The sequence below is a fragment of the Benincasa hispida genome, chromosome 5 (assembly GCF_009727055.1).
Source record: "Benincasa hispida cultivar B227 chromosome 5, ASM972705v1, whole genome shotgun sequence".
Classification (NCBI taxonomy): domain Eukaryota; kingdom Viridiplantae; phylum Streptophyta; class Magnoliopsida; order Cucurbitales; family Cucurbitaceae; genus Benincasa; species Benincasa hispida.
The window spans coordinates 15,763,140-15,786,193 of NC_052353.1; positions in this window are offsets into that span (position 1 = coordinate 15,763,140).

The following is a 23,054-nucleotide window of genomic DNA, read 5'->3' on the forward strand; positions in this document are numbered from 1 at the left end:
AAATTACCTTACATTTTTCTTGGTATCAGAGTTTTCGACCCACATCCTTTTCTACAATGGCCTTTTTTCTTCATCTCAACCCATGTTGGGTGAAAATTTAACTTTCAAAACAAGCGGGAACCAACCTTTTGGTTGGAGAATCCCACATTGGAAAATTTGGAATTAGAAGCCTCCTTTATGTACTCCAATCTTGAGTTTTGAGTTTGGGCCCCAAAGGGTACATATGTTTTGGAGGGAGTGAGGAGATAGATCAATGTGGGTTTGGTGGACGTACCACACGCCAGAGTGGTGCGTGTGTGTATGATTATTAATTAAAATATTATTTCTTTTATTTATTTTTTATGATTTTCTTTTAGCCGAAGAAAAAAATGGAAAAGGTCCTCCCCCTTCGCAATTTGTCCGTGCACGTTCTGAGGCTCACCACCTTTTCCAAGCAGTGGGTTTAGAAAGGGTGTGTGTTTCGATCGGTAAAGGTGTATTTCCGATCAGATTTCTTTTGAATGTTTTATCCTGGAGACAACATGGCAATTTTCAGACTTGCTTGCACACTTGGGCAGAGTCGCAAAACATCTTAAAGAGAGCGAGCTCTGCGACTCAGCCCATGACGAGTTTCTGTTTTGCAGGTTTTGCTCTTTGCTTGATCATCGTGCCTTGACCGTTTACTATTCGTCGTTCTGAGGGTCCTGCCGTTTCCAACAATTTTAAGACGCTCCCGCCACATCATCAATGGCTCTCAGTAGTAAAAATGACGTTATGATATCTGACCTCAACCGTCCATTCCGGTATGAAGGAGCGAACTTTAAACGGTGGAAGAAAAAGATGATGTTCTTTCTCACCATCAAGAAAGTTGTCGAAACTTGTACCAGAGCTGAGCCGATTGTCCCTTTAGAAGAACCAATTGAGCAATAGATAAAAGAAGTTTTTGACTGAGAGGTGAAAGACTTTATTTGTAAGAATTTTATTTTAAATGGTTTGACCGATGATCTGTATGACTAGTACAGTACAATGAAGACAGCGAACGAGGTCTGGGATGCCCTACAAAAGAAGTACGACATCGAGGAGGCCGGGTCGAAGAAATATGTTGTTAACCGTTATCTCAAGTTCTAGATGATGGATGACAAATTCGTGGAGGCCCAATCCCATGAACTCCAGGAGATAGCCTACACAAAAAAATGACCACCGGGCTAAAAAACATAATCATGTTTTTTTTTTGTTTTATTTATTTTGATTTTTATTTAACTACATTATATCAATACATTTTTTTATATAAAATGTAGGAAAATGCCTTGTGTTTGGATTTGTTTCGGTGGCGTTGGAATGAAAGTAAAAAGGATTACGATAGAGAAGAGTTGCGGGGGTTTGACATTGAGTTGGGCACGACCTATAATGAATTCCTGAGTGAAGTTTATAGGATAAGTTGTATAATATCAGATGAGTATAATCTTGTTATAAGATGTATACTTCAGTTGAGATCCAAAGCCTCTGCATTTGTAATTCGAAATGATGAAGATCTACACACATTCCTTACATGGGAAGAGGTCTCAATAATATCTCTTTACATATCCACGCTTCCAAAGTGTTCAGCAAACTAAGGATTTCATCCAAAAAGTTCATATGTCCGACGAACTGAAGAAATCCCTTCAACATCTAGGCCAGTACAGTGGAAGATAGAGTCGGATAGTCAATTTTCTCCCACATATTTCAACCCATCACTTACTTTGTCGCCTAGTAATTTGGAAACTCATAACTTAGGGGATGATATAGACCAAGGTCAATATTTCAATGATTGGTCTTAGATGGAGAAGGATGACCTAAGATTAATACCACCATACATCTCATGCAGAAGAACAAACAATCGAAGACTACGGAGGCTCGTCACATGCAACGGGTCATGACTTGTCACATCCTTCTAGTAGCACAACATGTCAGGTCTCTTATTCTTCTGAAGATGTGCAAGTTGGTGACATATTTATATCTAAGAAGGATTTAAAGACGGGTTATCTATGTTAGCAATTAGAGGTAACTTTCAGTTTAGGGTGAAGAAGTCGACCACAACATTATACAAAGTTATATGCTTAGTTGAAGAATGCAAATGGAGACTTCAGACCATTAAATTGAATTTTTTTTTAATATTTAAGATCTCTAAGTATGACAATGTCCACACATGTAGAAATGAAATATTGACTAACGATCATAGACAAGCTTCTAGTTGGGTTCTCAAACATTTAATTTCGTCGAAGTTTGAAGATGTTAGTCGTTCATATAGATCAAAGGACATTGTGAAGGATATAAAACAAGAGTATGGTGTGAGTTTAAGTTATGACAAGGCATAGAGGGCAAGGGAAGAAGCGTTAGTGCTTGTTTGGGGGTCACCAGAAGAATCGTACAAGAAGTTACTTAAATTTGGTGAAGCCTTACAAATTGAAAATCCTAGTTCAACATTTAAATATGATCTGCAGGAAGATAAATATTTCAAGCACGTTTTTATGGATCTTGGTGCTTCCATTAAGAGGTTTCTAAACTGCATTTGCCCTGTTTTAATTGTATATGGAACACATTTAAGGGGTAAATACAGTGGTAAACTCCTGCTTGCGACTGGGGTTGATGGAAATAATCAAATATACCCAGTCGCATTTGGTATATCTGGTGGAGAAACTAATGAATCTTGGGTGTGGTTCCTTCAGCAATTAAGATGTGCAATTGGGCAAGTTCATGATTTGGTTATCGTATAAGATAGACACCCTAGCATAAAGAAGGCAAATATCACGGTCTTCCCAAAAGCATTTCATGTTATCTGCATCCATCACTTGGAAGCTAATTTATTAGTTAATTTTAAGAATAAAGATATTTTGGATATTTTTGACAAAGTAGCCAAGGCAAGTCGTGAGTCTGTGTTCAAGTACCATTAGAGTCAATTTGTAGGGTATCCAGGTGCACGCAAATACCTAGAAGATATTGGTCTTAAACAATGGGCTAGGGTGTACCAATGTAATAGAAGATACAATCAAATGACAACAAATCTCGTTGAGTGCATAAACTGAGTGTTAAAAGATGCACGACAGTTACCAATCACTTCATTTCTAGACCATATTAGAGGTTGGTTACAGGACTTGTATTACAGACATCGAACGGATGCATCAAACAGTACGTCAAGACGGTCAGACTATGTGATGGCAATAATTCATGATGCGGTAGACAAAGAAAGCAGAAATGAAGTTCAACCAATTGACCAACATGAGTTCGAGTTGATAGATGGAGGTTTGGGAGGCCGTGTAAATATTCACACAAGAACATGCACTTGTCACAAGTTTGATTATTGTGAAATCCTTTGTTCACATGCCATTATTGCATGCAGGGTTCGGAATATTGATCCTACCTATCTTTGTTCACGGGCATACTCTATTGATGCAGTGTTAGTTGCGTATGTTGAACCTATACGACCACTTGGACACTTTTTGGAGTGGAAACATTCATCGGCCTTTGTTAATGTTGAAACATTGCCTCCAAAAAGAGTTCCAAGAGTAGGTCACTCACGAACAATAAGATTTCCTTCTACATGTGAATTTCGTCAACTCCACAGGTGTTCTAGATGTGGGAACCAGGGTCACAACAAAACGACATGCAATCAACCTTTTAATACTGCCGAGTGAAGTATGGATTTTTTTTTTTTGGATGATATTTTTTTGAATTTGGGTGATATTTTTGTGAATTTGGATGAGATTTTTGTGAATTTGGTATATATTTATAGTTTTTTTTTCATGCGCCTGGTCGAGAATTGGTATATATTTGTAGTTCTTTGCATATGCCCGACCGGGAATTGGCGTCAATTTGCATGCGCCCAGCTGGGAATTGGTATATATTTGTAGTTCTTTGCATGCGCTTGGCCGGAAATTGGCGCCAATTTGCATGCGCCCGGCTGGGAATTGGTATACGTTGATGAATTTTAACTAGCAAACCACTCCCAACTATAAATTTTAACTATAAATTTTCATTCATCGCTTCAACCATTAATTACAAAAAAGTTTACAAAGTTCTAAAACAACGCTCTATTTGCTCAGATCTGAAATGCATATTGTCTACGAAAATATTGCATTCTATCTTGTGTTAAGGTGTCCATTTTGGACCCTGTTACATTGTATTCGAAAAATTTACATGTGAACATACCACAGTCACCACTCTCATGTTGTTGAGGGAAAGCATCTTCGCGTAGAGTCCAACGATCAATTAGAAGATCATGAGACTCCATTACCGCACTAGCAATAAGTAGACCGGGAAAGTTTTCACACACTGATCTCATTTCACGTTCCAAGTATGCATTCGAATGTAATGCGATCAATGAATCGAACACGATTAATTCTCTGACCTGGAAGTCCACACAAACAAGCACCCAATGCATCCCAGAAAGGTTGAAATGTGAAACCCAGATTTCCATTTTTCCTATTTAAGCAAGTAACTAAAGGAATTAACTAAGTGAAAGTTAAATCCTATGTTGATGAGAAGGAAATTTCCAAGTGTTGAATTGATTTTTCTTGAGTAGTTTGGAGATAAGCCTTAATTAGTGAAATTTTGGTTAAATGTAAAGTCAAAAGGAACCACGCGTTTGGTGTTAATGCATGAGATGCGGCGAAGTGTAGTATGAAGCCGAAGGCAACCATGCGAGAGCTTGTGAGGTTGAACGCATGATTGGCTGGGGCGTTGCCTAAAGTTTCTCATGCGTTGAGTTTTCATGATCGAGAGCGGAGAGAGTGAGATGTTGAGCGCAAGGCGCTAGGCAGACAATCGTATAGCAAATGAGCGGCGCTACATGATGAGGTAGGTGATCGTATAGCAAATGCATGGAGTTCAGCGATACGCTAGACGATCATGAAGATGCACGCGGCGTTAAACAATGAGAAGTGACGCGCTAGAAATTGAGCTATACGATAGGCGTTAAGCACTATACGATCAGTGCGGGCGCTAAATGATAAGCGTAGAAGCTGGACGATAGCACTAAACAATAGCACTGGACGATAGCGTTAAGCGTTAAACGATGTGCAGGTGCTAAGCGATAGACTACACGATGGCGCTACGCGATGGGCATAGGCACTAGACGATAGCCGTGCTGTGCTAGACGATGGGCGTCGATGATACATGATAGGCAGAATACTAAGCAATGGGCATTGGGCGATAGATGCGGACACTGGGCGATAACGCTAAGCGATGAGCGGATGCGTTAGACGATAGGGCGTCGGTGCTAAACAATGGAGGTAAACGATGGGCGCGGTAGCTAATTTGTAAAACTTGAACCCTAATTACTTCAAGTAAGAGTAAGTAATGTGATGTCTTTTAATGAGCTAAATGAAGCCATGTCTTAGGAAGGGTAGAAGATGTAAGTAAGAAGAAATAGTCTCTTGGGTAGCTAAGTGTAAAAGTAGGACAAAACTCGATTAGGCTAAGGAAGGTCATGCGTGATGATGGAGTGCATAATAAGCATATGAATGAGACCATGCCATCTAAGAGGTATGGTGTTGAAGTAATATCGTGAGTGAAGTTAGCAAAAGGAAATTTGCTAAATCCTAACCTTTCATCACCAATAGTGGGTCAGGTGGCACAAGGAGGGTTCATGCTAGATTTTGGGCGGTAATATAAGCAAGAAGGTCAAGTTCATTGGGTCGGTTTGGACAAAATACTTAGGATATTTGTGTAATTTTAGTGGCATTCGAAAGCTCTGTGTGTCTATTTTCTGTGACTGGGCTACTGGAAGGAAAACTCGCTAGAATAAGACCAGAGGGGCAAAATAAATACGAAGGGTTTGTTTCTCGAGTGAATCTAGGCTGTCAGTGAAGAATTGAAGCTCCAGGACGAATTACGAAGCATTTTGAGCTAAAAATTTGAGGAAATATTGTAACTCAATTATAAACAACCTTGTAGAATGAAACTTTTTAAGATGAGGCCTGGAAATCGAGTTATATAATTTTGAAGTTTGAACTGGAAATTGTTAAACAAGCAGGCAGTTGCTTGAATTGGGGCCAATGATGAAGTTTTGAATCTCCAGATTAAACGACGAGGAACTATGAGCTGAAATTTTAAGGTAATATTACTCACTCAATTATAAACATGTTTGTAAAAGGAAGTTTCTTCAAAAGAGGGCTGGATTTTGAGTTATGAATTTTTTAAATTGTAATAGAGAAGCTGTGCATAAACAGACAGCTGCTTGGGAAGAACAAGCAAACAGCTCAAGAAAGAGGATCTCGCTAATGAAGGAAATCTCGCTAATTTTGTGCTGAGGATCTCTCTAATGAAGGAAATCTCACTAATTTTGTGATGAGGATCTCGCTCTAGAAGGGAATCTCGCTAGAAATTGGGTTGAATCTTGCTGGTAAGGTTAGTATCGCTAAGATGACAGTTTGCCAGGAAAAGCTTGATCTCGCTCATGAAGATCTCGCTGATCTCGATCATGAGGATCTCGCTAATCTCGCTCATGAGGAGGATCTCGCTAGTAAAGTTGTCTTTGTTGATGAAAGTTCCTTTAGTAAATGAACTATTTGAGGTATTTTGCTAAGAATTCTGAGTAGTTTAACCGTGAATTATGTCCTTTCAGGCCAAAAAGAGCTAAGAGAGGCATATAACCCATTAAGAGGCCAACGAACTGTGAGTGACTATGTGATGACTTACTGTTTTAATGATTTAGAAACTATGATTTCTTGAAGATATTTCCCATGCTAAGTGGCTAAATGGATTGCCAAGCAACATATTTGTGAAACTGTTTCTCATGTTAAGTAAAGCATGTTTTCCATTGAATTGACATGATTTAGATATGTTATCTTGTCCAAATACTATCAGTATGTTTAAGTAGCTCCATTTTTATGATGAACCAGTTTGATGGATGAACTAGTATGATGATTTGAGCACTAAGCCTTAGTGTTCAACTAAATGTTAGACTAGACAATGAGAAGTATCCTTTCAACTACATGTTTATGACTAGTTATATGACGGATACTGAAGGACAATGAGAAGGTATCCTTTCAACTAAATGTTTATGACTAGTTATATGATGGGATACTGAAGGATAATGAGAAGATATCCTTTCAACTAAATGTTTATGACTAGTTTATAACGGATACTGAAGGACCAATGAGAAGGTATCCTTTCAACTAAATGTTTATGACTAGTTTTATGACGGATATTGAAGCACAATGAGAAGGTAGACTTCAAATAAATGTTTGTGACTAGTTATATGACGGATATTGAAGGAAAATGAAAAGGTATCCTTTCAACTAAATGTTTATGACTAGTTTTATGATGGATACTGAAGGACAATGAGAAGGTATCCTAAGGATACTGAAGGACAATAAGAAGGTATCCTAGTCAAGTACCTAAGGTATGATGGTACTAAGTTATAACCACATGCACGTAGGTAATACGACGTCGAGGGATTGAGCAAAAGGTTCTCCCCGACGAAGGTTGACATTGAGGGTTACATCTAATAGTTCACTCTCAACTAAGGATAAGGGCAGTCATATCTTCCCTAGGCTAGAAGGATAGTTTGGAATTGCTAATTCTTATGAATGTTTATCAATGCATGATGTTACTAATGTATGAGTGTTCCAAGTATGTTTTCCATATCTAAAGCATGATAATAGTTTTTACAAGCTAGTTCAACATGGTTTAAGTCAACTTATTTTACAAAGTATGAAGCATGCGTTAGGGTTAAACTAAGGTTGAATGAAGCTTGATGTACTATGTTTTAAATACCTAAGACTGTCAAAGTACATGTGTTGGTATTACTAAACATAATGAAAAGGGATATTGAAGGTAGGGAAGGTATCCTAAAGAGTTTTCTATGCTATACTCGAGAACTTGATAGCTTAAGTGAGCCGGATACTGAAGGTAAGGAAGGTATTTAAATAAATGTACCTAAGGTGTTGACAGTACATAGAAAACTCCATGTGTCGTAGGTAGTTCCGAATGAGAGGCCGAAGTATGGGTCTCCTAGGCGATATACCAGCAAAGGGAGGCCGAAGTATGGGTCTCTTGGCCGGTAACAGACGTTGGGAGCTAGAGCGATGTATGCTCGTTCTCAACTAAGGAATAATGATGTTTAATGGTGGCTTAAAGGTTTTATGTACACGTTTTCTTTGTATACTTTAGTTTCAGTATTATGGTTTCAAGCTTCCGATTTGAGCATGAGATTTATATTTTTATTAAGCCACTCATTGGGCTTCTAGCTCATATTTTCAAATGTTTTCTTTACGGTAGCGGTCAGTTCCCAAAAGACTATTCTGCTGCTGCTCTGCCACTCAAAGAAACAGGTTGAAGGAAGTGTAATTAAAGACCTATGTTAGTTAGTACACATGTGTCTGTCTAGTGACTTACTAGATGGGGCTCACTAAGTTGTAATATTCATGTATGAACAATGTTGCGAAACCCTGTAATGTAAATGTGTTAAGTTTCGAGTTAATATGTTGGTATATTGATGATATGTATGTATTCAGGGTTTGAGTAAAGGTTAATAGGATAGTTAGGCAGTAAGTGCTAGCAAAAGGGTTGGTAACTGCTGCAGTCACCATTCTATCCAGGTTTAGAGGGTAATTTGTGGTGGGATGTGACATGAGCGATAGGTCATGCGCGAGATCGTTGAGAGCGAGATTGTTTACTAAACGACTGAGCTACACGATGTGGAGTTGGAGCTAAGTGATAGATGCAAGAACTAAGCGATGGAGTGGTGCTGAGGCTTGCGTTACGCAAAATTGATGAGCTCACTCAGACAAATGTCTATACCGAGAAAAGGTTGAAGCTTGAGTTAGTAGGAGCTAGAAGAATTAAGTTTCATGGAAAGGAAGACTTATGCATAAGGAAGACAACACAAATAGGTGAGTGGCATGAGAGTAGGTGAATGCAAGAGAGTAGGTGGTGGCAAAACCTGATGCAAACACCCCAAAGTAGGAGGTGTCTTGCATTGGAGGCTTGGTAAAGATGATAAGGATCATTTTCCTTTGGCCTATAAATACCCCAACAAATTGTCTCTTCAAATCACAAGCCAAATCCTCTCCAAAGAATGTAAGGAAGAGTGTTAGAATGTGGATTTGAAAGAGACCATGCATTGGGAGTGAGATCATGCATCGGTCATGAAGTTCCAAGAGGAGGAGATGCTGTCGGACAGCAAAGTCTATAAGTAGCATCAACTTGGGACGAGGATTTCTCCCAGAATACTCGTGTGTTTGGAATGATTTCAAATCCATATGAAATCTTAGAGAGTCTAGTTTTCATGGTAGGGCTTCTAGAGAAGAAGCTCCAAGGAATCGGGCTGAAGAATGAAGAAAAGACAGAAAGGTCGAGCTGTCAGGTAAGCTTGGGCCAATCTTGGTGTTTAGAGGATTCCGACCAAACCACGAGAATTTCTAAGCTAATATTTTAAGGTAATCTTCTTGAGACATTTTTGAGCATATCTATAGAAGAAAGTATCTTGAGATAAGGCTTGGGACTATGAATAATCTGAGCTCTAATTTGAATCTGGATCTTATGGTTCAAAAGGGAGCCCGAGGTAACCAACGAATTTCTAAGAGGAAGATTCCTACCTTACCAAGGTGAGTGGTATTTCCTTTAAGTCTTAAGTATATCTTTTAGAGTATGTGTATATGCTTATGTTTTGAATGAGTAATTAGCATGAGAATGAGAATATATGATCGGGATGGTCAGGGGATCAATAGACCTAGTTCCTGAGCCCGAGTGGAACCTCACAGGATGGTCAGGGGACCAAGAGGTTTAGTTCTTGAGCCGGTGGGAGGAACCTCATATGGGATGGTCAAAGGGCCGACGGGCCTAGCTTCTGAGCCCATGAGCAGGGAGCTATGTGCACATGGGAGACATCGGGAACAAAGAGAACGTAAAAGAGTAAGTGTTCATAATTAGTAATAGTTAACTATCTACCGTGTGTGTAGGTAGAGAATAGACTCATTCTAAGTAGTTATCAGTTTAACTATTTACATTGCATGTAGATAGAAGTTGAGACCAGACTCATTCAAAGTAGAGGTTTGAGTATTAACCTTGTATATACATATGATATGCTTGTTATTATGAGTTGAACAGACTCTAGAAGTTGCTTACCACTCACTAAGCTTTATGAAACTCATTCTTTCTTTCATGTTTTCTTCCCAAGTAGCGAAAGGTGAGAAGTTCCAGGGTGCTGCTAAGGTCAAGGTCTGGCACAAGCCACAATCACACTTCCGGGGTTTTAATAGCTGTTGTTGTAAACTTTGTAGTTAAGTCTTGGAGTTGTTTAAACATTACATTGTTGTAATAGAATGGGCCTATTCAATCAGTTGTTGTTTATCTCCTTGACTTAAAGTTTACTAAGAATAAAGAGGATGAGATGGGCAGTAGTATCATAAATGGGTGGTATCTGCAGTCCGTCATGCCTCTCCTCGGGTTCAGGAGGCAGGTTCGGGACGGGGTGTGACATGAAAGGCATGTAAACAACATCGACGTTGCTCCAAGCTACATCGTAGTTAGTTTGTTATGAACGTACTTTAATACGTTTATCGCCTTACTCCAATCGATAGTATGACGATCGGGTCTTAGGAAGTTCTAAAGCAACAAGAAAATCGACAACGATGAGTGCATGCACCTATGGCCTAATATATAGCGTAACTACAATGTCAGATAACGTACCATAACTATAATGTTAGCTATAGCAAATTTTTGACGACACAAGCCTGGTTGGGCTTGCATTTTCGTTTTTATACACATAAACAATGTGTCTATTATCTGCATGATAAGAATGTTTAATTAAATAGGGACACATATACACATATGAGAATCTACATTAAAGGTTATATACCTCGTCATTCATCCACTCAGACGGTGTTAACAGACTATTAAACCATTTTTTATCCATTTGAGCATATGCATTCCCTGAATCATCGCAACAGGGTCTACGTTATCCATCCACTTTTGAAATTTAATGTTAAGATCTTCAGGTATATCAATGAGGGGATCGTATTTCTGATGCATTTTTTGCCTCTTCCCATACTTACTTGTGTCCTTCCACGGTGTAGTTAATTTCCAAGAAATTTTCCTCATTCGACCACTGCGACCTTCTATTACATTTACACTTTTCGTGTCTTGTGAACTTATCGACAACCTAGACAATAAAATTTGTAGTGAACTTATAAGTATAGTGTTGTTTGATCAATCTACACAATGATGGCTACACTTCTACATCAATTATAGAGTTATTCATTCAATTAAATAATAAAATTTCAATTATTATTCATAAGTACAACAATAGGAGGACAAAGATGATAAAAACAGACTAAATAGGAAAAACAATTATTATTCCAAACTTCATACTAAATAGAGTTCAACTCATATGCCTTCATGCTCTCATTATCGTTTAGATACTTATCTCTAAGTCTAACAAAAGAATTTTCTCCCCTCACATTTCTAGTTTGATGTTTTAGTCCTATGATAAGGTTAAACTCTACTTCGCTGAAGGATACCTTATTCCCCCATAAGATTAAAGCTAATAACATCTCTCCTAGGTTCCTCTACCTCCCAAAGAAAAATATAATGAATTAGTGGTCCATTGAAAATGATGTTTGTGTCAAGGAAAGGACCAAAACATGTTTGTCTAAACATGGATAATTGTGTCGGAGATAGTTTTTTCTTAATTTCAGCGATAGCCTTTCCTATGTGGTAACAACATGAAAGGGATGCAGGAAAATGGTCGTTAGGATGAACCTTCATATCTAGTTCCATTATAACCTACATTTTTCAGAAATAGATAAATTAGAAGACAACACATCATGATCACCAATGCATACTTAAAAAAAAAACAAAAAATTATATATAAATATAAATAAAAAATGGCCCGGTGCATACTTGGCCAGGTTACGATGTTGAGCAAAAACCCCCCACTTGGTCCCTTCCCCCTACAAGGTCCCATACTTGGCCAGGCGGGAACCGGGCCAAATTTCATAAACTAGGGTTACCCGGCCACCCCAGTTACCCAGTCCCCTCCCCTACCCGTTCCTATACTCGGCCGTGCCAGGACCGGGCAAATTCCAGAAACCTGGCTTACCCGACCCACCCTCATGCTACCCGGTCCCTCCCCCTACCTGATCCAATACCTGGCCAGGTCGGGACTGGGACAAATTCTATAAACTTGGCTTACCCGACTCGCCCCTATGCTGATACCATTGTTTCCATGAAGCATCGAATGAAGCATGGAAGAAATGGAAGAAATGGACACGTGATGTGTGTGTGGCATGAAGAATATGGAGTAAATGGAGTTGGTGGAAGGATGCATGGCTGACACGTGGAAAAAGAGAGGAAATGGAAAATGGAATGGAAAATTATGATATTTTATGGAATGGAAAATTATGATTATGGAATGGAATGAGTATGTTGGTATAGAATGAGACAAAGGTTTAATATAATATGCGATTGAAATGATGATGAAAAATTTGTGTAAATTAAAAGTTAAGAAAGATTGATATAGGATGAACTTACTTGAATTGTTTGGGAGAAATGAAGAACTTCTTTATTTTTCTACACAAGGTACAAGTTCTCTAGATTTTCTCTCTCAAGAAAAAACTAAAAGATGCAGAAGAGAAAACTTGTGTCCCTAGATTCATACTAAGCCTCTTTATAGAGATAGGAAGCTTATCATGCATTACATTGGGTGGACACGTTATAGGACACATGAACCTAAAATCTAAAACCAAACATTTGTACAATACATTGAGACTTAAGTTTGACACAAGTACAACGTTTTGTCTTCATTTGGATTTTGTCGTCAACTTATTTGATTGATTTGGCGTGTGGATGTGACGCATAAAATTTGCAAATTCGTTGTCATCATCTTCTTCTTGAATGTTTGATGTATTTTCTTCTTAGTTGGTAGTTGATGGAGATGAAATCTGTTGAAGAATAATATTGAGCTCTTCCTCATTTGATACTTGTTCATTGCAGCCATAAATCTTGATTTTTTAGCCAAAAATTATTGATTCTTTTGTAGGTTTGGCTTCATGTTGTGGGGATAGATGGAAAACCATTTTTTCCACCACATTTTTTGAAGCAATGGTTTTGTTGAATTTGTCTCACCACTTGATTCGATATGATCGAAATAGGCGGGAGATGCCATTTGATTCTGTAACAGAATATTCCAGCAAAAGATCCATGCTAGATGAAAGTAATTTGAAAAACGTAGAGTCAAGTCAAAAGAATTCGAGAAAAAATTATTTGAAAAGTATTTAAAACTTTCAAGAATTGGGTATGGTACGATAGTCTCATTAAGGCCACATATGTCCCACCAATCATTAAACCAAAATGGAAAATTTTGAATACATGTTTTGTCAAACATTATGAACCAAGAATGATTAAAATTGTTTAACCAAAACATATTATACCAAGCATTTTGATAATCGATGTATTAATAAGTTTGTGGAGAGAATTGATGAGAAAATCTTTTTTCGGTAATAATACTTTGATTCCATTTTTTGGAGTTAGAACACGAAGAATTCTAAGTTTGAAAAGGCAATTCTATTAGGATCGTCTTTATTCTTGTTACGGGTGATTTCAATTGAGTCGGTATCAACACATAATAAATTCATAGAATAAACGGGTTTTTGTGGATGGTTTGGAATAAAATGGAAATTTGACGGAAATGTTTTTTGAATTGTTTCAAGCATAGATTTACCTATGAATTCTGGCTCGAGAGTTGTAATATATGAGGTATGGGTTTTATTATGGTAAGAAGTAGGTGAAGATTATCGATAATTAAAAGTCTTTTTTGAGGGTTAAATTTCTGAATGAGAGTTTGAGTTTGTAATGGCTTCGATGTAAGTGGTTGGAGGAGTGGATGACTCCTCAATTTTGATAGGGGAAGAGTTGATTGTTAAGGCAGAAGGCCTTAAAGGGATGGGAATCCAAAATTTGACATTTTATTTGATAATGGCAATGTTTGAGGAGTTTTCCCTTTTCGATTTCCATTACCAGTGATGATTCTCCTTTGAGAAATTGATACGCTTGAGAGTACGATGCTTTGGTTTGTGGAGGTGTTGATCGTTGTTGTTGAGATCACGATCATGCTTTTTCTCTTTCTTGCAAGTGGAATTCATTCTTTCTTTTCTTTCTCTCTTTCACTCTCTTCTTTAGTCTTGCCTTGAAGAAATTCTTGAGTGAGGTAATCAGGAAGGGAGTTTGCACTTCTTTTTATAGCTTCAATTTTGAAATCAAAACAAGAAAGTATTGCTTGCCATCTGGCAAAAATTTGTCGAGAAACCAAGTTTTTAACATCCTTTTGTAAAACATTGTAGCTGCTTTGCAATCCACACGTATTAAAAACAACTTTTGTTGATTAATCACTTTGGAATTTATTGGCACGTAAAACGATTGATAAAATATCTTTTTTGATGGTTGAATAATTTTTTGAGATCCTAGCCAGATACCCGAATGATATCTAACTAATTGTTCGCTACCATTGATGGATTGTTTGAGAATGCCTTCATATCCTATATCTGATGCATCTGTTTCTACGATGAGTGATACATGTGGATTGATGATGGATAAACATAGAAGAATTTTGACTAGACATTTGATGGTTTTAATGATGCATGTATGTTGATGATTCCATGGAGGGGGATTTTTTCTAAATCTTTGATATAGAGGTTCACATGTTTGTCTTATATTTGGAATAAAGTCTCATATATAATTTAAGCAACCTAAGAATCTTTATAGTTGATTTTTATTGGTGATTTCATCTGGAAAATTGTTAGCAAATTCTATTCATCTTTGAATTGGTTTTATTTTTTCCTTGGAAAATATCGTATCCTAAGAACCTTATGTTTTGTTGAAATAATTTTATTTTGGGTAAATAAACAACTAAACTATTTGTTTAATTATTTTGTGAAATATTTTTAAATGTTTAAAATGTTGTTCGATGGATTGTGAAAAGATTAAAACATCATCAATATAGACAATTGTGAATTCTTGATATGGATTAAAAATGTCATTCATAATATTTTGAAATTCAGAAGGGGCATGTTTTAGTCCGAATGGCATTACATTCCATTCGTATTGTCCAAATGGAACATTGAATGTCGTTTTATATTTATCTTTCTCAGCAATTTGTATTTGCCAAAATCTAGGTTTCATACCAAATTTTGAGAAGATTAAAGCATTTTGTATTTGGTTAATTAGATCTTTTTGTTTGGTATGGGGTAACGTATCCATTCTAGAACAGAGTTTAAGGGTTTGTAATTGATTTCAAGACGAGGTACTCCTCGTTCAATTTCTGTTTGATTATTTACATAAAAAGTAGCACAACTCCACGGAGATTTGCTAGGTCATATAAGTCCCTTTCTTAGAAGTTCTTGAATTTCTTGATGACAATGTTTTAATAATTCAACATTCATTTGTATAGGTCTTGCTTTTGTAGGAATTTTTTATTCATGAAAATTTTTAATATATGGTAGGCTAACATGTGTTTCTTTCTTTCCCAAAAAGCATTAGGAATTGTGGCACATATATCTTTTTCAATTAATTCTTTAAGTGATTAATTTGATTTTGAATATAAGGGTCATCTAATTGTTTTTCGATTCTTTTATGATCTATTTCTTCCTTTAGAAATTGCATTTGTTGTGTCTTTCTTTTAATGGAATTAATAGTTTTAAATATTTGAGGAATTTTGAATAGGATTTATTAATTTAGTAGATATTGGATTTACAAATTTGAAAGTAATGTTTTGATTTAAGATTTTTGAATTTATTCCTTTCTCATTTATTGAGAATGGATAAAGTTGAGATAGGAATGGGGTTCCTAATATTATTTCTTCATCTAAGTCTTTAACTAATATGAAGGTATTTTTGAAACAATATCTTTGATTGCATATATATGCATTTGAAAGTTTGTAACAAATTTTTAATCATTGACCATTGGCACCATGTTTTTCGGAGGTTTTTTCAAAGTATTTGGTAGGTATTAAGCCTTCTCGTATACAGTTTTGATCTGCTCCTAAGTCTATAAAACCTTAGAAGTTAAATGGTATTCCTTGTTTATGACAAGATCAATAATAGAGTACCATTTTTGTATTTGAACTTTATTAATAAGATTAATAAACGATTCATGTGAAATTTTATCGGCTTTGTTATCATTTCTTTGTTTTTCAGGATTTTCAGAAGTGAAAAGTTGATCAATTATTTGTTGAGTTTGAAGTGATAAGAGTTCGAATTTTATTTGAGAATTTTCTTTTTTAATGTAAAAATTTCATCCTTATTGTATTTATTTCTCTTTGAAGGTCGGGAATAGTTACTGGTTTTGTTTTTGGTTCAAAGCGAGAAATTATCTCTTTAAGATTGTAATGTTGGAAACTTTGTTGTTGAGGTTCTACTATAATAAGATCTTTAAGTTTTTCAAAATATTATTTTTTTAATTTCGGGGCCCTGATTATCACTAGAAGGATATTAATATTTTAGAATCAGAATTATTAGTATTTTCTTAAATTTCAAAAATTTGTTCGTAGGAGGATTCTTTATTAATCTTCATCTATTTTCTAAACTATTAATTTTTCCTTTCATAGGACAATTTGGAGCTATGTGTCACTTTTGTCAACATTTATAACAAGTAATTTCTTTTCTGGTAGTAGTTTTGTAATTTTAAATCTTCTTTTTGCTTTATAAGTTTGTTTTATTTTGGTTATTTTAAAAATATCCTTGGGTTCTATAAGGTTTTCTATAAAATTTCTTTTTAAATTGCTTGGGTTGTTTTCGTGCTGAGGGAGCTTGTATTTTTCATAACCATATTGAGCACAAAAAGATCCAAGTTCCTGTTTTTGCTTATGAAATTCATTTTTCATTTTTGCTTGCAATTTATGCTATGTGCATAAAGCTAAAACTTCATTGTTTATCAAGTAATTAATTTGCCATAGTTAAATTATCAAAGGAATTGTACCGTGATAAGTTTGCCTTATTGTTTGGCGTACTTTTTCAGCAAATAATTTTGGCAATCCTGAGAGGAATCTTTCTTTCCAAATTTGATTATTGCAGTCTGTGCGGGTGTAGACTTTACTCAAGAAAACATCTTTATACCATATGAAATCTTGAAGTTTGGACAGGTAAGGTTGGAAAGAAATTTCAGAATTTCGTTCTTGGAACTGAACGGGTTCTCCTATAAGTTTTTGGTAATAGTGTAAATCAAAGTTGCAACGATGTCTTGTGTTTGACTTATTCCTGAACCACTTGGTTCAACTTTAATGGCAGTTAGTATACTTGTTTTGTCATTTGAAGATACACAATTATCCCACCATCCTTTTAAATTGCCAATGAAATCGGAAATTAGCGTTTGAGCAATTTAGTGGTCTGTATTTTTATGTATTTTGTAACCAGTGGCTGCTAAGGTCATTTCATGCATTAAATTTAAAATTTGATGTTCATTCATGTCATCTATGTTCCATTCATAGATGTCATTTCCTGTATATTGAGCCTGGGTTAATTGATGTCTCTCTTCATATTGCATGTCAGGGAGAAATGGTCTGGAATAATAGTTTCTAAATTTTGGATACCTAGAATTTGTTATCTTTTTGAAGAGTGAGGTTATGAAATTGTTCTTTCAGGTTATTTTTAAATCATCATGATTATCTTTTATTTCATGTATGTCAGGAGGATTATGACCAGAAATTTCAATTATAGTATTATTTTTTACGTTGATGTATTAAGTTTTTTTATGGAATTTAAATTCATGTTTTGTAATTGAAGGTTAATTTTGTCTAAAGTATTATTAGATTCTTTACCTAAAAAATTAATTTATTTTAAATCTTTATCTGATATTTCGAAAGGTTTAAACAATGGTTTTGTCTTATCGATTAGTCGAAGTTGTGATTTTATAGGATAATGTTGAGATTCAAGTTTGGATTCTATTCTTTCTATTGGTTGGATATTGTATGTAAAATTTTATTAGAATAATTATCTCTGTAATTGTATATTTTTAATATCTTTTAATGTTAGTACTTTTGTTCCAATTTCAGGTACATTTGTCATTTTGAAAGGTGAAGCTATTACTTCTTGATCATTATTATTTTTCAAATTTAATTTCTTCTAAGGGAGGATGTGGAGAAGTTATACATGTTTTAAGATTTGTAGTTTCCCATGTGGGAGAAAGGTATTAGTATTAATAGTTTGATATGAAGGAGATGTAAGGTTTTGATAATAGGTTCTATATTTCATCCAATGGAAGAAATATATATTTAATTTAAGTTTTTACATTGTTTCGTAATGTTCATCGCAAATCTTACTTTGTTCAGTTTTGATAAAGGATTCAAAAAATTTATTCTTTAAGAGTTTATTTTTGTCAGACCAAAACTCTTTATCTAATTCTATTTTGTTAATTGTAAAGAGTTTGGAAATAACATTTAATTGGTTAATGTTTTGCATATCAGAATGAGTTGGGGATAAGGTTGATTCCTTACCTTTTGTATAAAAAGGTTGTGGTATTGTATTATCAAACCGTACTCCTTGAAGATTTATAGAAGTATTTGGTTGAGGAGGTTCATATGTAGTATGAAATCTAGGAGGTTCACACATAGTAGAAAATCTAGGAGGTTCATATCTTGAAGATTGAAACTGTATTTCTACACTTCCGTCTTCATTTTCAACAATACAGGTTAATTTTGGATCTTCAATTGAAGGTTTAAAAGCGTCTTCTGAATTCCATCTAGGATTATGAGTAATTTGGTTCCAAGATACCATTTTTGGAGTAAAATATTTGAGTATTCTGTATTGGCTTCCATTAGTAGGGTTTGGTTTTTAGGAGAAGTCTTAAGAGCTTTGGGGGATAAATTTGTATGCATTAGTTTATAATTGATGGAACACGAGACATACGCAGCAGAATAAGGATCTAATTACACTCTAATTGCCTTTAATTAAAAGGAAATTAGCATGCAAATGTAAAAAAAAAAAAAAGAAACAGTAAACTAAAAGGGATAGTGTACAACCTTTGTAGCTCCCGAAAAATGCTTTTTCTCGCTGAATCTCGATCCGAACTCTACCAGACCACCACTAGAGTTTCCTTGCTATTCTCTAGACTTAGAACCGGGTTGTGGACCTAGTGAATGATGGAATGGAAAGAGAAGAAAGGGAGGTTCAAGGTTAATCTGAGAAAAATGGAGTTTTGGTGAGAATTTGTAAACCAAATAAAATATATAAAATTCAGCTAGAAGAAGCAAAAAACTTTTTTATTTCAAAAACAAATACTTTCTTTTATAAAACAATTACATGCATCTAATGCATGTCTTAGCTCACCAAAGATCAACACCTCACAAAGCACTAAACCAAAGTGGGCTATGTGTCATTCTATAATGTTTACACATAGTCCACTTAAGTTAATGGGATTATCAAACAAAAATGTTGGATAATTCCACTAACTCTAGTCAAGGGCAAAATGGTCTTTTTTCATTTGGTCAAAGTCAAACTTTGACTTTCCCTAGCAAAAAAAACCCTTTGACTTTTTACAGTTTTGACCCTCTTGACTAATTTTGACCTCCCGAACATCCCGAACATGAATCCAAATTCATATTTTCAAAATTCAAATCACATTTGAATATAGAGCGCCATACAAAAAACCGATAGCGATATCACATATACTTGTCAGTTTTACTCCCTTTTCCTTATTCGAACAATTCGAATTAATCCAACATACTGTTCTAAGTTTAATCCATATGAGCTAGCAGGGGGACCTAATGGACCTACAGATTATGGGCTCCAACAATTCGAGATTGACCAGTAAAAGTCTTTAACCTAATTAATCAACATTTGTTAACTAACGGGTCATTCCACTAAAGTCTCGTAGTTGCACTTCCCTCACTGTAGATATATTTCTATCCATCTGATATAACCATAACCAGTAAGTCAATATTTCACAGGTTGTTCGTGGTCTTGGCTGGGTTAAAATACCGTTTTACCCTAGAGAACACTTCTTGTTCCTTCAGTCCCACTGAACCTCTAAAGAACAATTGATTTGTGGTCCAACCAACAAATCGAGTCCCTCTCAGCCCCTGAAATGGGAGGCTTATTGAGCCAACGCTGTTGAGCTGCTCTCACCCATGCAGATCTAAGGATAATCCCAAATAAACAAGAGTTCATAGTAAGCTCAGGATTGAGATCGAGTTACCTAGGTCATCAAATTTGAATTAGTCAGTTGTATACAGTAAACGGTGTTATAAAGCAAAAGTGACTAAGTCGTGGTCCGGTCTTATATAAACTCATTGCATAGGATGCCCCCACTCACATATCTCTACATGAACGATTCAGGATCACATCATTTGTACTAACTACAAAGTAGGTCGCATCCATAGTGTCCGTAGAACAAGGCGCCCAACCTTATCCCTATACTATAGACCATTTTAGGCTATATACTCGAACTTGATCCATGTTTTATGTCATCACATAAAGTTCAAGTCTATATTAAATAGCCTCAGGACCTTAGTTTATTGGATTCAAGATTATAATTTCAATAACAATTTTATCGAAAACCAAAACAGAATATGTTTATTAATTTACAAACTACGAGTTATAGGACATAAAATCCAACAATAATGTATATGAAATATTCCTACAATAGATTCAGTTTGTGGTTCCCAATCCATGTTTTGAATTTTAATATCAAGCCTTAAAGATCTAAGTATATTTGGATCACTTAATGAAACTGAAAAGTTTGGATAACAATTGAAATAGACTAGTCCTCGTTCTAAATTTGATTGGACTATAGAAAGTATTGAGTTTGAAAAGTTTCTATGTCTTTTATCACGTAACAGTAATAGAATTAGAGTATCTAATCCTATCCTATAAAGTGGTTTTATGGGAATTTGAACTAATCCTATATGAAGAAATTTATATTTTTCTTGATGTTGAATAATTGATTGTCTTGAAAATAAACAAAGATTTTCTAAGAGTTTATTGATTGGGACTAATTGTTACGTGGTTTTGATTCTATAATCTTGAAAATCAAATTTTCCTATTTGATAGATTGTTTTAATATCTACTTTTGTATATTTCAATCATGGAGGTTTTTCTCTATTTTTTCTATTTGAAGCTCTTTACTATTCATTATGGAGGGTTGAGAATCATTTGAATAATCTTCAATTAAATTTGAGTTTTTCGTAATATGGGTTTTAAAGAGCATTTTTCAAGTTAACTTAGACATTAAAATTTTTAAGGCTTAAAGTCTTACTAGAATTCTAGTTATCTATTACGACAAAGAATCAGGATGTAGAAAATTCTACAACACTAGAACACCGAGCTTACCAACGGTTTTACGATTCTACTGTTGGGAACACAAGGCTTACAAAAGCATTATCCAATAGAATTAACTAGCAAACTTGATTATTACCATAAAGGATAATTAGAATGTTATTAAGACAAAGACTTAATGACAATTTAATGCTAATGCAATTGGATTAACACACACTACCAGTAAATGACTAGGCTCTGATACCATTAATTGCATGATGCATGGAAGAAATGGAAGAAATGGATACGTGATAATTAATTGGATGATGCATGGAAGAAATGGAAGAAATGGACACGTGATGTGTGTGTGGCATGAAGAATATGGAGTAAATGGAGTTGGTGGAAAGATGCATGGCTGACACCTGGCAAAGAGAGAGGAAATGGAAAATGGAATGGAAAATTGTGATATTTTATGGAATGGAAAATTGGGATTATGGAATAGAATGAGTATGTTGGTATGGAAATAGGCAAATGTTTAATATAATATGTGATTGAAATGATGATGAAAAGTTTGTATAAATTGAAAGTTAATAAAACAAGACTAAATTAATTGTTGAAATTGATAAAGAAAGATTGATGTAAAAAGTAGGTGATGGAAATTACTTGAAATGTTTGGGAGAAATGAAGAACTTCTTTATTTTTCAACACAAGGTACAAGTTCTCTAGATTTTTTCTCTCAAGGCAAAAAGTAAAAGATGCGGAAGAAAAAACTTGTGTCCCTGGATTCGTACTAAGCCTCATTTATAGAGATAGGAAGCTTATCATGCATTACATTGGGTGGACATGTTATACGACACATGACACCTAAAATCTAAAAACCAAACATTTATACAATACGTTGAGACTTAAGTTTGACATGCGTACAACGTTTTGTCTTCAGTTGGATTTTGTCGTCAACTTATTTGATTGATTTGGCGTGTGGATGTGACGCATAAAATTTGCAAATTCGTTGTCATCATCTTCTTCTTGAATGTTTGATGTATTTTCTTCTTAGTTGGTAGTTGATGGAGATGAAATCTGTTGAAGAATAATATTGAGCTCTTCCTCATTTGATACTTGTACCATTGCAGCCATAAATCTTGATTTTTTAGCCAAAAATTATTGATTCTTTTGTAGGTTTGGCTTCATGTTGTGGGGATAGATGGAAAACCATTTTTTCAACCACATTTTTTGAAGCAACGGCTGTGTTGAATTTGTCCCACCACTTGATTCGATATGATCGAGATAGGTGGGAGATGCCATTTGATTCTGTAACAGAATAATTCTAGCAAAAGATCCATACTAGATGAAAGTAATTTGAAAAACGTAGAGCTAAGTCAAAAGAATTTGAGAAAATATTATTTGAAAAGTATTTAAAACTTTCAAGAATTGGGTATGGTAGGATATCCTCATTAAGGCCAAATATGTCCCACCAATCATTAAACCATAATGGAAAATTTTGAATACATGTTTTATCAAACATTATGAACCAAGAATGATTAAAAAAATTTAAACAAAACATATTGTACCAAGCATTTTGACAATCGATGTATGAATAAGTTTATGGAGAGAATTGGTGAGAAAATCTTTTTTCGGTATAAATACTTTGATTCTATTTTGTTGTAGTTAGAACACGAAGAATTCTAACTTTTGAAAAGGCAATTCTATTGGGGTTGTCTTTATTCTTGTTATGGGTGATTTCAATTGAGTCGGTATCAACAAGAATAAATTCATAGAATAAACGGGGTTTTTTTTTATGGTTTGGAATAAAATGGAAATTTGACGGAAATGTTTATGAATTGTTTCAAGCAT